A 12,043-nucleotide genomic window follows, 5' to 3' on the forward strand; every position below is an offset into this window, starting at 1 on the left:
AGCAATCAAAAGATTAGAATATTGCACCACCGCGAAGATTGCGATATGGAATTTCTCCAATAAGCATAGTACAGAGAGTTAAAAGTGTATGGGTCGACACTTGCAAGATTGAATGCGGGAAAAAAGGAGTTGGTCTCAGGAGTAATAGTGACTGTAAAATATCAATGGGTCAAGGCAGTAAGGACCATGTTCCACAGGAAAGAGTATTTGGTTTTCCTTGAGGTGATATAATCCATCTGTGTGCTCCGACGCACGTCTTCAGTGAGTAAATGGAAGTATGGGACTCATGAAGAAGTGTGCAGGTCATCTAAGAATTAATTTCTCGGCATGGAGCTCCATTTAATTAGATGATGAAGGACTACAAGGTCGATCTCTATTTATGCACTATGACCAGAAACTGACAGGAGATGCAACAGCGGCAAGGGAGGCCATGCCTAGGTATAGCGGGGAAACCGAAGGACATGTAGTAGAGTCCACCTTGCGCAGAGTGCCTCAGTATAACAAAACCATCGCCTGTAATGGAGAAGTGTGGGGAGTTGAGCAGATGTGTGAGAGTATTGAGCTGTAAGTGAAGTGCATAGTGATAGTGAGGTTGAAGCACCTGAGAGGACTTTGTCTAATAGTGCAGCAAGAGCAGCAAGAGTGTTGTGTGGAGAATGGTGGAGGTAGCATTGAAGAGTAGTCAGTGAAGATCCTTTGACAGTGAAGGAAAAGCATAGAGGAAGTGTTGCTTAGAGCAGCAAGAGGAGATATGTTGCAACTGAGCACAGAAAGAAGAGTGCAGAAGTCGAATCTGCAGACAACCATTTTTTAGTATTTTACTTGTATAATTGTATGTGTTTGTTTTCAGTTTGAAAATTGTATGAAATAGTAGAACATTGGCAAGGGTGGGTTGGTGCCTGCATACTGAAGAGGTTGGTGTCTCTTGCCAATTTGGTGCTTGCTAACCAAAGGCAAGTTGGTGGCTGCATACCAAAGAGTTTGGTGCCTCTTGGCAAGTTGGTTCTTGATAACCAAAGGCAAGTTGGTGCATGCATACTAAAGAGGTTGGTGCCTCTTGGCAAGTTGGTGCTTGCTAAACAAAGGGGTTTGGTGCATCCATGTGAGTGGATGCTCACAAACAAACAGATGTGATTAAGTGGGTGCTTCATTTGCATCATAAACAAACAACAAATTTTTGGTTTCTTCCCTTTGGGTTTCCACGTGAAAAACACTATGACAAATGTGTGTTGCTCATGTGATTGTTCTTTGAAAAGGCGTGCCTAAAATATTTCCGGTTAACTAATTTTTTAATGAATTCTCTCACAAGCTAAAGATTATAAGAAGAGATTGTAAGAATAAAAAGAAAAAGAATAAGAGTTTCTTAATACCTTAACCCCCCCCCCCCCCCCCCATCTTAGCAATTCCTTATTTCAACAATTGGTATCAGAGCAAGGTTCCTTCAACTATAGTTTAAACACTGGAAGGTAGATCTATAAGGAATTATGTCTAGGCTAGAGAGTCAAGAAGCTTACTCAAGTAGAATACCATCCCTTGACGGGACCAACTATGTATTTTGGAAAGTGAGAATGGAAGTGCATCTTATGTCCCTGGGAGTAGAAGTTTGGTCTTCAGTACTAGTAGACCACAATGTCCCTGATATTTCTCCCACAGATGCAGATGGAAAAAAAATATGGTTGGGAAATAGTAAAGCCAAGAGTGTCATTCTCGGTAGTATTAGTCAATCTGAAATGGTAAAAGTTATGCATTGTAAGACTGCTTATGAAATGTGGGTAAAACTTAACCAATGTCATGAAGGAGATGAAAAAGTCAATTAAGAAAAACTTCAGACTTTTAGAATAAGGTTTGAAATATTAAGAATAAATGAGGATGAAAGAATGAAGAATACTTCCTGAGAGGTTATGAAGTGACTAATATGATTAGAGGACTTGGTGAAGAATTCAAGGAATAGATCATCGTTTCAAAAGTATTAAGATCTCTACCCATGAGATTTAATGCCAAAATCTCAACTATTGAGGAAATGGCTAATTTAAAGGATCTCAAGATGGATCAGTTTCTTGATACTCTCACAGCATATAAGATGAAAGTAGGAATAGAAAAGTTTGAACCAAAGGAAGAATTATTCAAAGTATCCATAAAGGGAAAGGAGCACAAAGGTCATTAAGATTGCTCCAACTATGAATCTGAACAGGAGTTGGCTCAACTGGCCAGAAAATTGAAGCGTGGCTCGGGAAAATATAAATGGAAGTTTCCCTTTAAGTGTTTTAACTATGGAAGAGTTTGGCATTTCTCTTCCAATTTCCCTTATAAATAAAAGGCTAAAAGGGAAGAGGATCTCAAATTTGGAAACAAGTCTCAGATACATCAAAATAAAAATCCCTATAAGAAGAAGGGATTCCACTCCATAGAAGATAGCTCAGCACCAGAGTCAAATTGTGAAGCCTCATAAGAGAATGACTCAGATAAGTATCTTCTTATGGCCTTTGAAATGGACTCCAAGAAACAAGGTATTATGGACTCTGAAGAGGAAGAAGAAGAAGGAGTAGTAGACCTTGAAGGGGAATTCATCAATGCCCTCGATGATTTAAAGAAATCAAGGAAGAAGAATAAGCAGTTGAAGGAATAGTTACAATGTGTAGAGGAAGGTATGTATAACTCTGATAATGAGGAGTTTTCCTATCTAAAAGAAAAGCTTGAAGAATCTATCAAGAGTAAGGATAGTCTAGTCCTTCTACTGAAAGAAAATCAAGGAAACTGTGAGAGACTGGAAGAGGAGAACAAGCAGTTGAAACAGGAGCTGCTTAAATTAAAAAGGGAAACGAGCTCACAAATATGCAAATATGATATTATGTCTTTGAAAGTTGAGCTGGAGGAGGCCAAATGAAAATAAGAGGTTCTTCAAGACCTGATTCAAGAATGGTAAGAGAATTGTCAAAGTCTTGAAGCATAGGTTGTCTCTCTAAGAACCGATCTTTAGAAAAAAAAGACTGAGAAGGTTCTAAATGAAATGTTTGCTGAGGGGACAAGGAAACTAGATCAGATCCTGAATAGTCAAAGGCCTTCAGGAATCAAAATTGGTCTGGGATACTCTAAGACACAAGAATCTTCTATTGGGAATATAAACTCCAGGTCCACAGGATTCGAAGAACCACAAAGTCATGGGAAGAAGCATCTTGAAGGAATTAATGAAGAAAAAAGAGTAGTCGGAAAAAGAGGATATCGTCAATGGAGAATGAACCAATTAGTCAGATGACCAAGGTATTTTCTTGCTCAATCTCATAATGATTTTAGCAATAGGCATGCCTATTTTTTTTATGGTCACTGTTATAGGTGTCATATCAATTGGAGTGATCCAGTTAACAGGGTGTTGATTGGACCGGACATGTTGGCGGACATGGAACAAGAAATGCAGGTTATAAAGAAGAATTTTAAGGCAGCATAGGATAGGAAGAAGAGTTATGCATATTGGAATAGGTTGTTTAAGGAGTTCCAGTTTGGGGAACAGGTGTACTTACACATCAAACCGAAGAAGAGCTCCTTACAGATTGGAACATGTGCCAAGATGGTACCATGGTTTTGTGGACCCTTAATTATGATTGAGAGGATTGGTTCAGTAGCTTATCAACTTGCACTACCTTAGACAGTAAAATTCCATGATTTTTTCCATGTGTCATTGCTTAAGAAGTATGTTAAATATGTTGATCATATGATTGACTGGTCTATATTGCAGGTGGAGCCAGATGGAGAATTCCAGTTGGAACCTCAATGTATATTGTAGAGAAATATTCTCATGCTATGGAACTGAGCAATCGAGCAGGTTAAAGTGTAGTGGAAGCACTTTGGGCCTGATGAAGCTACATGGGAGATGGCGGATCAAATACGGGCTATATATCCTTCATTGTTTGTCGGTTGAGGCAAAGCAGTTTTGGTATGATGTTTGGTATATGTTTTGGCATATGTTTGGGTGATGTTTTGATATATGTACATATGTATATGGATGTAAATACCACCATGAGTTATGTTATAAAGCTCCAATAAGTGGTATGGGTTTCATGCCATTATAGTTGTCATATTGTTACGTTGTTATGTTGGTTTGCTTTTCAGCAGGGTGATCATTGTAAATACTCCATCAAGCTATGTTATAAAGCACCATGGGTAGTATGTTTTCTTTTAAGTGGTTTTTCTAAGGTATAGGTGTGGTTGAACATTGAGGATGGTGTCCCCGAAGGGGGAGGGTTCTGTAATAGCCCTAGTGAAAATTCCATGTAATAAAAGTTAATAAAGGCAAAAATAATAACCACGAATTATGGGACACTTATTCCAAGTTGAATGTTGGGCAAGACATCCTAGTGTATGAATTCATTTGGTTTATTATGGTTAAGGAAATTGGAAAAGGCATTTGGAAAGGCAAAGTGGCATTTTGGCACATTTATTTATGAAAATAATGGAAATTAGGAGAAAAGGAAAGTGAAAGGTCACAGGTTGCATGTGAGGAGGAAAATGAAGGGAAATAATGGAAATTAGGAGAAAATGAAAGTGAAAGGTCACGGGTTGCATGTGAGGAGGAAAATGAAGGGAAATAATGGAAAATGAAGAAAATAGAGGCCTCATAAATAAAAAATAATTGAGAATCAGTTGTTACCTTTTGTTAGTGATACCTTTTTGTAAGTTAAGTTATGGAGCTCTCTCATTATTCTCTCTCTCTCACTGTTTGACATAGTTTTCTTGCAGCACTTTGGCATTGGATCAAGAAAGGAAAAGAAGGAAAGAGCAAGGAAGGAGAAAGCAGGGAAGAGTAGGTTCAAGAAGCTACATCATGATTCTTTGCAGGTATCGATTTGCATGTGCGATTTCCTTGCTATATTTCACATGAATGGTGTTGCACGGTTCTCTTTATGTCATTGGAATGGGTTTTTCCAGATGTGACAATGTTTTTCAACCTAGCCTTGCCATTTCTGGATACCCATGGTGTGGGGGGTTCTCATGTTTTGGTTGAGCTGGATTGTCGGATGGATTCAAAGCTAAGTGAGGTAGATTTCTAAATAAAAGAATGCATTGCCTAGTAACCCCTGAACAGGATTGTGGGTTGTGGTAAAGCCATATTTTTTGTTGCCTCAGTGGGCCTAGGAATCCTCGACCGGTGAATGATAGGATATATGGTAAAGCCTAGAGGTGGGTGCTCTCCATCAGGCCTAGTAATCTGGGGATGGGATATACGGTAAAGCCTGGAGAGTGGAGTCTCGGTTAGGGCCTAATGATCCGGTGTGGATTGTGGCAAAGCCTAGAGACTGGTGTCTCGGTTATGGCCTACTGATACCTTGATCGGGCTATGGATTGCGGTAAAGTTTAGTGACTAGGGGACTGGAAGATTCCTCATGGTGTAGGTGGAGAAATCTAGTGGCATCCATGCTTGTTTTGGCCTAGTGATCTAGTGGAGATCACGGTAAAGTATGTTATTACATGTTTATTGTTTTGGCCTAGTTATCCATTGTGGATTGTAGTAAAGCCTGATTTCTATTGATGAGGGTGAGGTGGTTTAGCCTCAGGATGCCCTAGTTGGTTATTTTGGTTTGAGTCCCACATTAATGCTTGGAATATGGCAGGGGGGTGATTGGATGAAGATATATTTGGCTCAACCAATATATGGTTGAGTGGAACATGGTAGTCCCATATCGAGTTTCCTTTTGCATTCATTAATAAGAGGTTCTTTCCTTGGTATCTTATGTGTAAATGTATTGGTTTATATGTGGATTCTATGGCTGATGTATCCTTGATATTTTTGTTGTTATTATGTTGGTTATGAGCATGTATTATGATAGTGATGATGTATGGCTCTTCTCATGTTCTTATTTGTAAATGAATGAACAATGTATATATGAGCTAATAGATGATAATGTAGCTAATGATATAAAGGAACAAATATTCTTAGCAATTCTTAGATAAGTATGAGGCCCCTATGCTTAGATATGTTGTTTAAACCTGTAGATTACATATTTGTAACATGTTTGACGAAATTCCTGTCACAGCTAGTAGGGGTCCATTCTAGTCCTTGTTGATGTTTTTGAAAATGTATCTTTGTTCCACTATGAAATTTCATTTTTGAACCTGTCATTGAGTTATGGGCAGTGACCTGGGATTTGGGCCTAACAAAGTGGCACAAATATCGAAGTCGCAGGCATAGGTCTGAGGAGAAATGTCCCTAGATGTACCCATGCCTTGTTGTGGGGGTTATTAGAGCCTCCTAGACACAACTTTGTTTATATCAAGGGAGCGTCCAGGGGTTTAATGGTCTAAAAAATCAGTGGGACCCAAGGACTAATCATGGGGATGACTAGGAAGGCTTCTGGGAGTCCTGTAGTAGGTATAGAAGGTATGTGTTGTGGTTTTCCGTCGATTCCACTTCCTTAAGGTCACCTAGGAGGTTGAATCCCATTATAGTGGCCTCTAATCACATATTTACAACGATTGGATGGTTACTTGGGTAGATGTGGGATGAGGGTGTTACATTGCATGGCACCCAGATGGTCGAATATTTTCTACTGGGAACCAAGATTCCACATGTAGTCTTTGGGATGATAGAAACACTAAAACCTCTCTTGAAGTTCTCAAGTGCCACTTAGGTGTCATACGTTCTGTAAGGTTCTCATTAGATGGACAGTGAGGATGACTGCAATGATAGTGGTCTTGATTCCCAAGGTCAATTCTTTCAAATTACATTGTATCATGAGGATGAATATGAGGAAGAGCCTACTAGTATTCATGTCCATGTATCATTGACATTTTCCCATATGGTGAACTATCTTAATGAACTGCCACGCCTTGGCTTGAAAATCTTGTAGGAAATGAAATTTGGAGACTTGAGATTGTTGAAAGAAAAACTTGATCCAGAGGCATGGGAGAATATAGGTATGGAAATGATTTACATTCTTGTTTCTTCCTAAAGAGTGGCTAAGGGAAAAGTTTGGTCACACATAAAATATTGAGAATGGAGATGATGAAGATACTTCCAAAGATGAGATAGTTGTACCACATGGAGAAGCAGTGATAGTGGAAACATTCAATGCTTGGAGAGAGTGTTTTGAAGAAGAGAAAGGTCTAGAACAAGAAAATTTAATACCAAGTTATTCTCTTACAATGGCAAAAAAAAAACTTAATAGGATGACAATGGTTAGAAAGTGGAAGAGCCCTTGCTATGGGTGTGAAGCCAACTATTGAAGAATTGGAAGGGGAGGAGGAAGATATTGATTATGATGAATATTTTGAATATGATGAAGAATATATCAGAGGGTTCATCACATAGCCCTTCTTGAAAATAAGCAAAGCTTGGGAGAAATTGGCAAGCTTGAAATTTGATTCTACATGGATGTATTAGTATTGTAAAGCATTATTGAGCCTTGGTTCATATAGATAGATAGTTCATTAATAATCTATATTAATTACTAACATAAAATATGAAGGCAAGTATTTGCATAATATAGAATATATTCAGATTACCACAATCAAGATATGTGGGGGCGGCCTAGCTACATATGATGGACTCTGAATCATTGTTAGTCCCACAAAAAAAAAACAAAAATTATGATCGTGGTCGAGCTAATTCTTTTTGTCCATAGCTATAATAAGAGTGAGGAAATTGATTTTTTTGGGGGGGAGTAGTTGGAATGTCATTCGGTTCAGAGACTGAGTCACCTTTTATTAGTGTTGTTGATTGAACATATGGAAGCTTGCTTGGATATAGAAAACATCATGAATATTTTTTATCTTTAGTCTCTAATATGAAGTCTTTCTTGACTAATGATTTAGAAAGACAAATATGCAGGGTTGGGAATAAGATTAAATATACAATGAAGTGGATCAATGAAGGGTTGGAGACAGTATGCTCAGTCCCTAAATAATATATTTTTGTGTATATGAATAATGAACATAAGGATACTAGTGTGCATATGATTTAATGCATATTCTGTTGTAAGAATGTATTGATCACATGATGTATATTGTCATTTGTCCAATTCCATGTAATGTTGGGTCCATATATGTAACATGTTATCTGTATCTAGAGTGTGATATCTTTGTCTAGAGTGTTGTAGTCTATGCATTGTTCTATTGAGGGCAGAGTTTGGCTTATGGGGTAGATTCTTTATAGATTACCTAATGTTGTTGAGATTTAAATAGTTGAGAGATGTTACGTTGTGAGAGGGTTTATGTGTTAAGTCACATATGTATTGTTGATGTATTGTCCCCATAGCCTTGTAATGTCAAATATTTTTATGGTTGAGCATGAGTTGTGTTATTTTGTTGGTATAATAGTATTTTTGGGGGAAGAGTACTTGAAATGATTGTTTCCTTGTACTAAAAGTATTATTGCAACAACCATTATTATATTCAACTCAGAGGATTATTTGTGTGGAGCTACTGATCATAGATGGACAAAATGGTATTTCTTCCAAGGTCTCATCATCTTGTATTGATGTTGATGAGAGAGTATGGGTAAGATTATAGATGTTGGTCTGTGTTATCAAAGTCTTATTGTTAAAGGCCTATTTGCTATGATGAGTAGAGTTGTTATATGGTTGTTTATGCCTATTAGAGTCCATGATGTTGATGTTGCTCATGATACATATGTGTTGTTGTTGCTAGAGAAAGCAAGGTTATGTTGATGGCATGTAGACCTTGTCATATGTTTGTTTCTTGTTGATCATAGGTTTTTTGCTACTACTTAATGGACCAAGTATTACTTGTTTCCATATGTGTATTGGGCATACATTGTTGCATATGTTATGGAGAGAAAATGTTGGCCATATCCTATTTTTCAGAGTTAGAATGCATCCAGGGGGGTTTTATTGCACATCTTTCTTAGTTATGTGATCAGTGGATGACATGAATCATATTTATCTTGTTGGCACCATTGACATTGATATCATCTTTTCAACCATAGCCCTTGCCATTGATTTCAAAGGGTAGAGTGACATGTCATTCGATTTTGGTGTGGTTGTCGGTTCACATAAACGCCAAAGGGGGAGCTTGTTGGCACCGACGATGTTTGGTTGGCATTGATGTCAACCTTGTAGCATGTTCTTGATTGGTTGAATATGTTTGGTTATGCATATGATTGATTGGTTGTAGGTGTTTCGCTATGCAGTGTGTTCAATTGGTTGCAGGTGTTTGGCTAAAATTACCAATGATTTTTCCCACAGTATTTGGTGTGAAAGCTTAATGGTTTACCATTGTATTTGGTATGATATCTTAATGGTTAATTAATTTTTTTTATTTGACATGGTCATTATGAGGAATGGAAGGTAATTAATGTTTTTATTTGGTCAATTGTGATGAGAAGAAAATTATAAATGTATTATGCTAGTATTGGAGGAGTGTGTGAGAGAGAGAGAGATACAGTCTTCTATACCTATAACATTGATCAGTAAAGTTTCAGAGATTAGTTAGTAGACTTGAGATGTTGTTGTTTCATGCATGTTAAGTAGATCATTGGACCTAGTCTAAGAAATTTGAAACCAAGTCCACATAGAGGTTGAGGAGGTTGGGACCTCCGGCAAGTGGTGGCTTTCCAAGATAGGAGTATGGCTTCTTGTTGGTAGTGGTTAGCAAACAGTTGACAGAAATTTGGGGATCTCTAGTTGGTGGTGGCCAACAAACTATAGTTGGGGTCATATGTCGTAGCTAGTAGTCTCCAATTGATCTATGTAAAGATTTTCTTGACATATAATAGAAAATGAGAGTAGCACAGCAGCAACATGGTGGTTTTTCTCCCCTTAAGTGTTTCCACAAGAAAACTATGTGCCTCCTTGTGCATGCTTTTCTTATGGTGCTTTATGTGTTAAATTTATGTTGAGTTTACATATTTAGATCTATTTTGATATGTTGGGCTATGATAATTTAGCATTTTGGTAAAAAAATTATAATTTTTTATAAACCCTATCACTATTGATTCACCCCCCCCCCCGTAGTGATCTCATTTCCAACATCCATGAATATGAAGAAGGGATTTCAATCAAAAAGAATGTATAGAATAAAAAGTGTTTTTATAACTCTTCCATATCAAGACATTCTTGAGACAATAGGAATCAAATTGAGACTTAGCATGTATGATTAGGAATGTGTCTTAGTTGAAAACAAATATCTTCTGGAAAGTCAAGGTGATAAAAGGAATGATGAGGGAGAAGTCTGGAAAAAGGAATATAATTTTAGATTTGAAAGGAGGTGAATGGTTTATAAAGTTAAGGTAACAAGAATGCATCCAAAGGGAGAGGAATAGAACTCAATCCTTCGAGGAGAGGAAGGATACGTCATTAGATGAGATAGAAATTTTAACTAAAATTAGATTGAAGACAAAGGAAATTCAAGGAAGAAAAGTTAAAGAGAAGGACAACCAGAAAATTTCATAAATTCAATAAAAATATGAAGGCATGAATAGAATAATAAGTTGAATTAGAGATGTTGCAAATAGTAAAGTATACAAAGTCCTCAAATGGGTTATGCAAAACTATAGTGATGAAAGTATGAAGCTTGCCAAAGATTGGATGACAGTTTAGAGTGATGACAATGATGGAGAAACCAATCAATGGTACATGATCACACTATAATTTTTTGAAAATGAATGTGGGAATGAAAGGAAAGTTCTTCCAAGATCCTATGGTGAGTGCAAATAGAGTTGAAGTTATAATAGCTAAGAAGTAGTCATTACGAAGAGGTAAGGATCACTAGATGAGTGAGGAGTTAGTATATTTTTTTAACTAAAATGGATTTTGGAAAGTACATGGAAAAGCATAAAAAAGAAATAGGTCAAGAGGATCATAAAAAATATAGGACCAAGTTAAAGAAATAGTCTTTGCATAATGAAAATTATAGTAGAGTGGGAGAAATGATGACCAAGAAGTCAGTCATGATGTTGACATATCATTCCTTGCAGGCTTATGGCCATGGAAACCATCAAGAAAGTAAAATTTAAAATCCTGGAAGGTGTCAAGCAGTAGCAGTAGCAAAACCACAGAGTGATCAAGCATGTGGATGACAAGAAATTCAAGTTTTGGATCCAGGACTTCAATAGAGGCACATGACCAGGAGGTCATGAAAATTTCCCCCCTTGGGAGTCTGATGCAGGAGCGTAAAACCAAGTCAATAATTTGTTGCCTAGACCTAAGGGCTCTTGGAACTTCCTAAAGGGAGTGAATTCCCTCAATTAATTTTTTTTTAAATTAGGATAATATATTTCTCATGTAAATACAAGTGTCCTAGTTCTAGAAGGAATCTAGGTTTGTTATGGAATTTAGTCTTCTTTTCCATGTGGCACATTGTAAAAGAGACAAGTAATTAGGCTAAAATGTTATGTAATTTCTAGAGAGGAGGATATATGTATAAATCTATTGGGCGAAGTGGCACTAGATTTTAGATGAGGGATAGGTGTATATCTATGAGAGGGTTGTTAGTTACAGCCTCGATGTTGTAATAGGATGTTTTGATTAGTTAAAGGGAATAGAGAATGAGATAGAGAAAAGGAAGGCTTGGTGAGAGGAAAAGAAAGGCCAAATATCTAGGAAGGATGTCAGAGGAAGAGTAAATGGGCCAATCATTGTAGAATCAAGGCAATTTGTACAGATTTTGTGCTAATAATAATTGTGCAAAACCTCCTCTCTTCATTTTGTGTTTGATCTCTGTAATCTTGTGTTAATATTCTGTGATGAGTGGAGACAACTGAATCCTCTCATATCTACATTCTCTACATAATATAATCATGGCATAATGAGGGTTCCATGTTGCAATATCTAACTCATTAGAGTATTGAGTGGTTGTATGTGTCTTAAGTACAAACGGAGAGTGAATTTGAAGATTGGTAATAATGGTTATTTTGGGGGTTCTCAAGTCTAATTCATGTTTTGGGTTGAGTTTTGATTTACAATTTCATGATATTTAATGTGACATCAAGATCTCTGTCAAGTTCCTGGGCTTCAGCCCTTGAGATAGCACTAGTCTTAATAATAACCAAGTTTCGTTCCATTTCCTAGAACTACTCAGGGATCCAGTGAGAGGT

General features: G+C 37.2%; 1 pseudogene; it reads left to right on the forward strand.

Annotated features, from left to right (window-relative positions):
- Positions 1 to 6,650: 6,650 nt before the first annotated feature.
- On the forward strand, positions 6,651 to 7,300 carry LOC149241776 (uncharacterized; annotated as a pseudogene).
- The last annotated feature ends 4,743 nt before the right edge of the window (positions 7,301 to 12,043 follow it).

This window comes from Pinus tabuliformis, chromosome 8, assembly GCF_031772625.1.
Source record: "Pinus tabuliformis cultivar Carrire ecotype Pingquan chromosome 8, CPIR1, whole genome shotgun sequence".
Classification (NCBI taxonomy): domain Eukaryota; kingdom Viridiplantae; phylum Streptophyta; class Pinopsida; order Pinales; family Pinaceae; genus Pinus; species Pinus tabuliformis.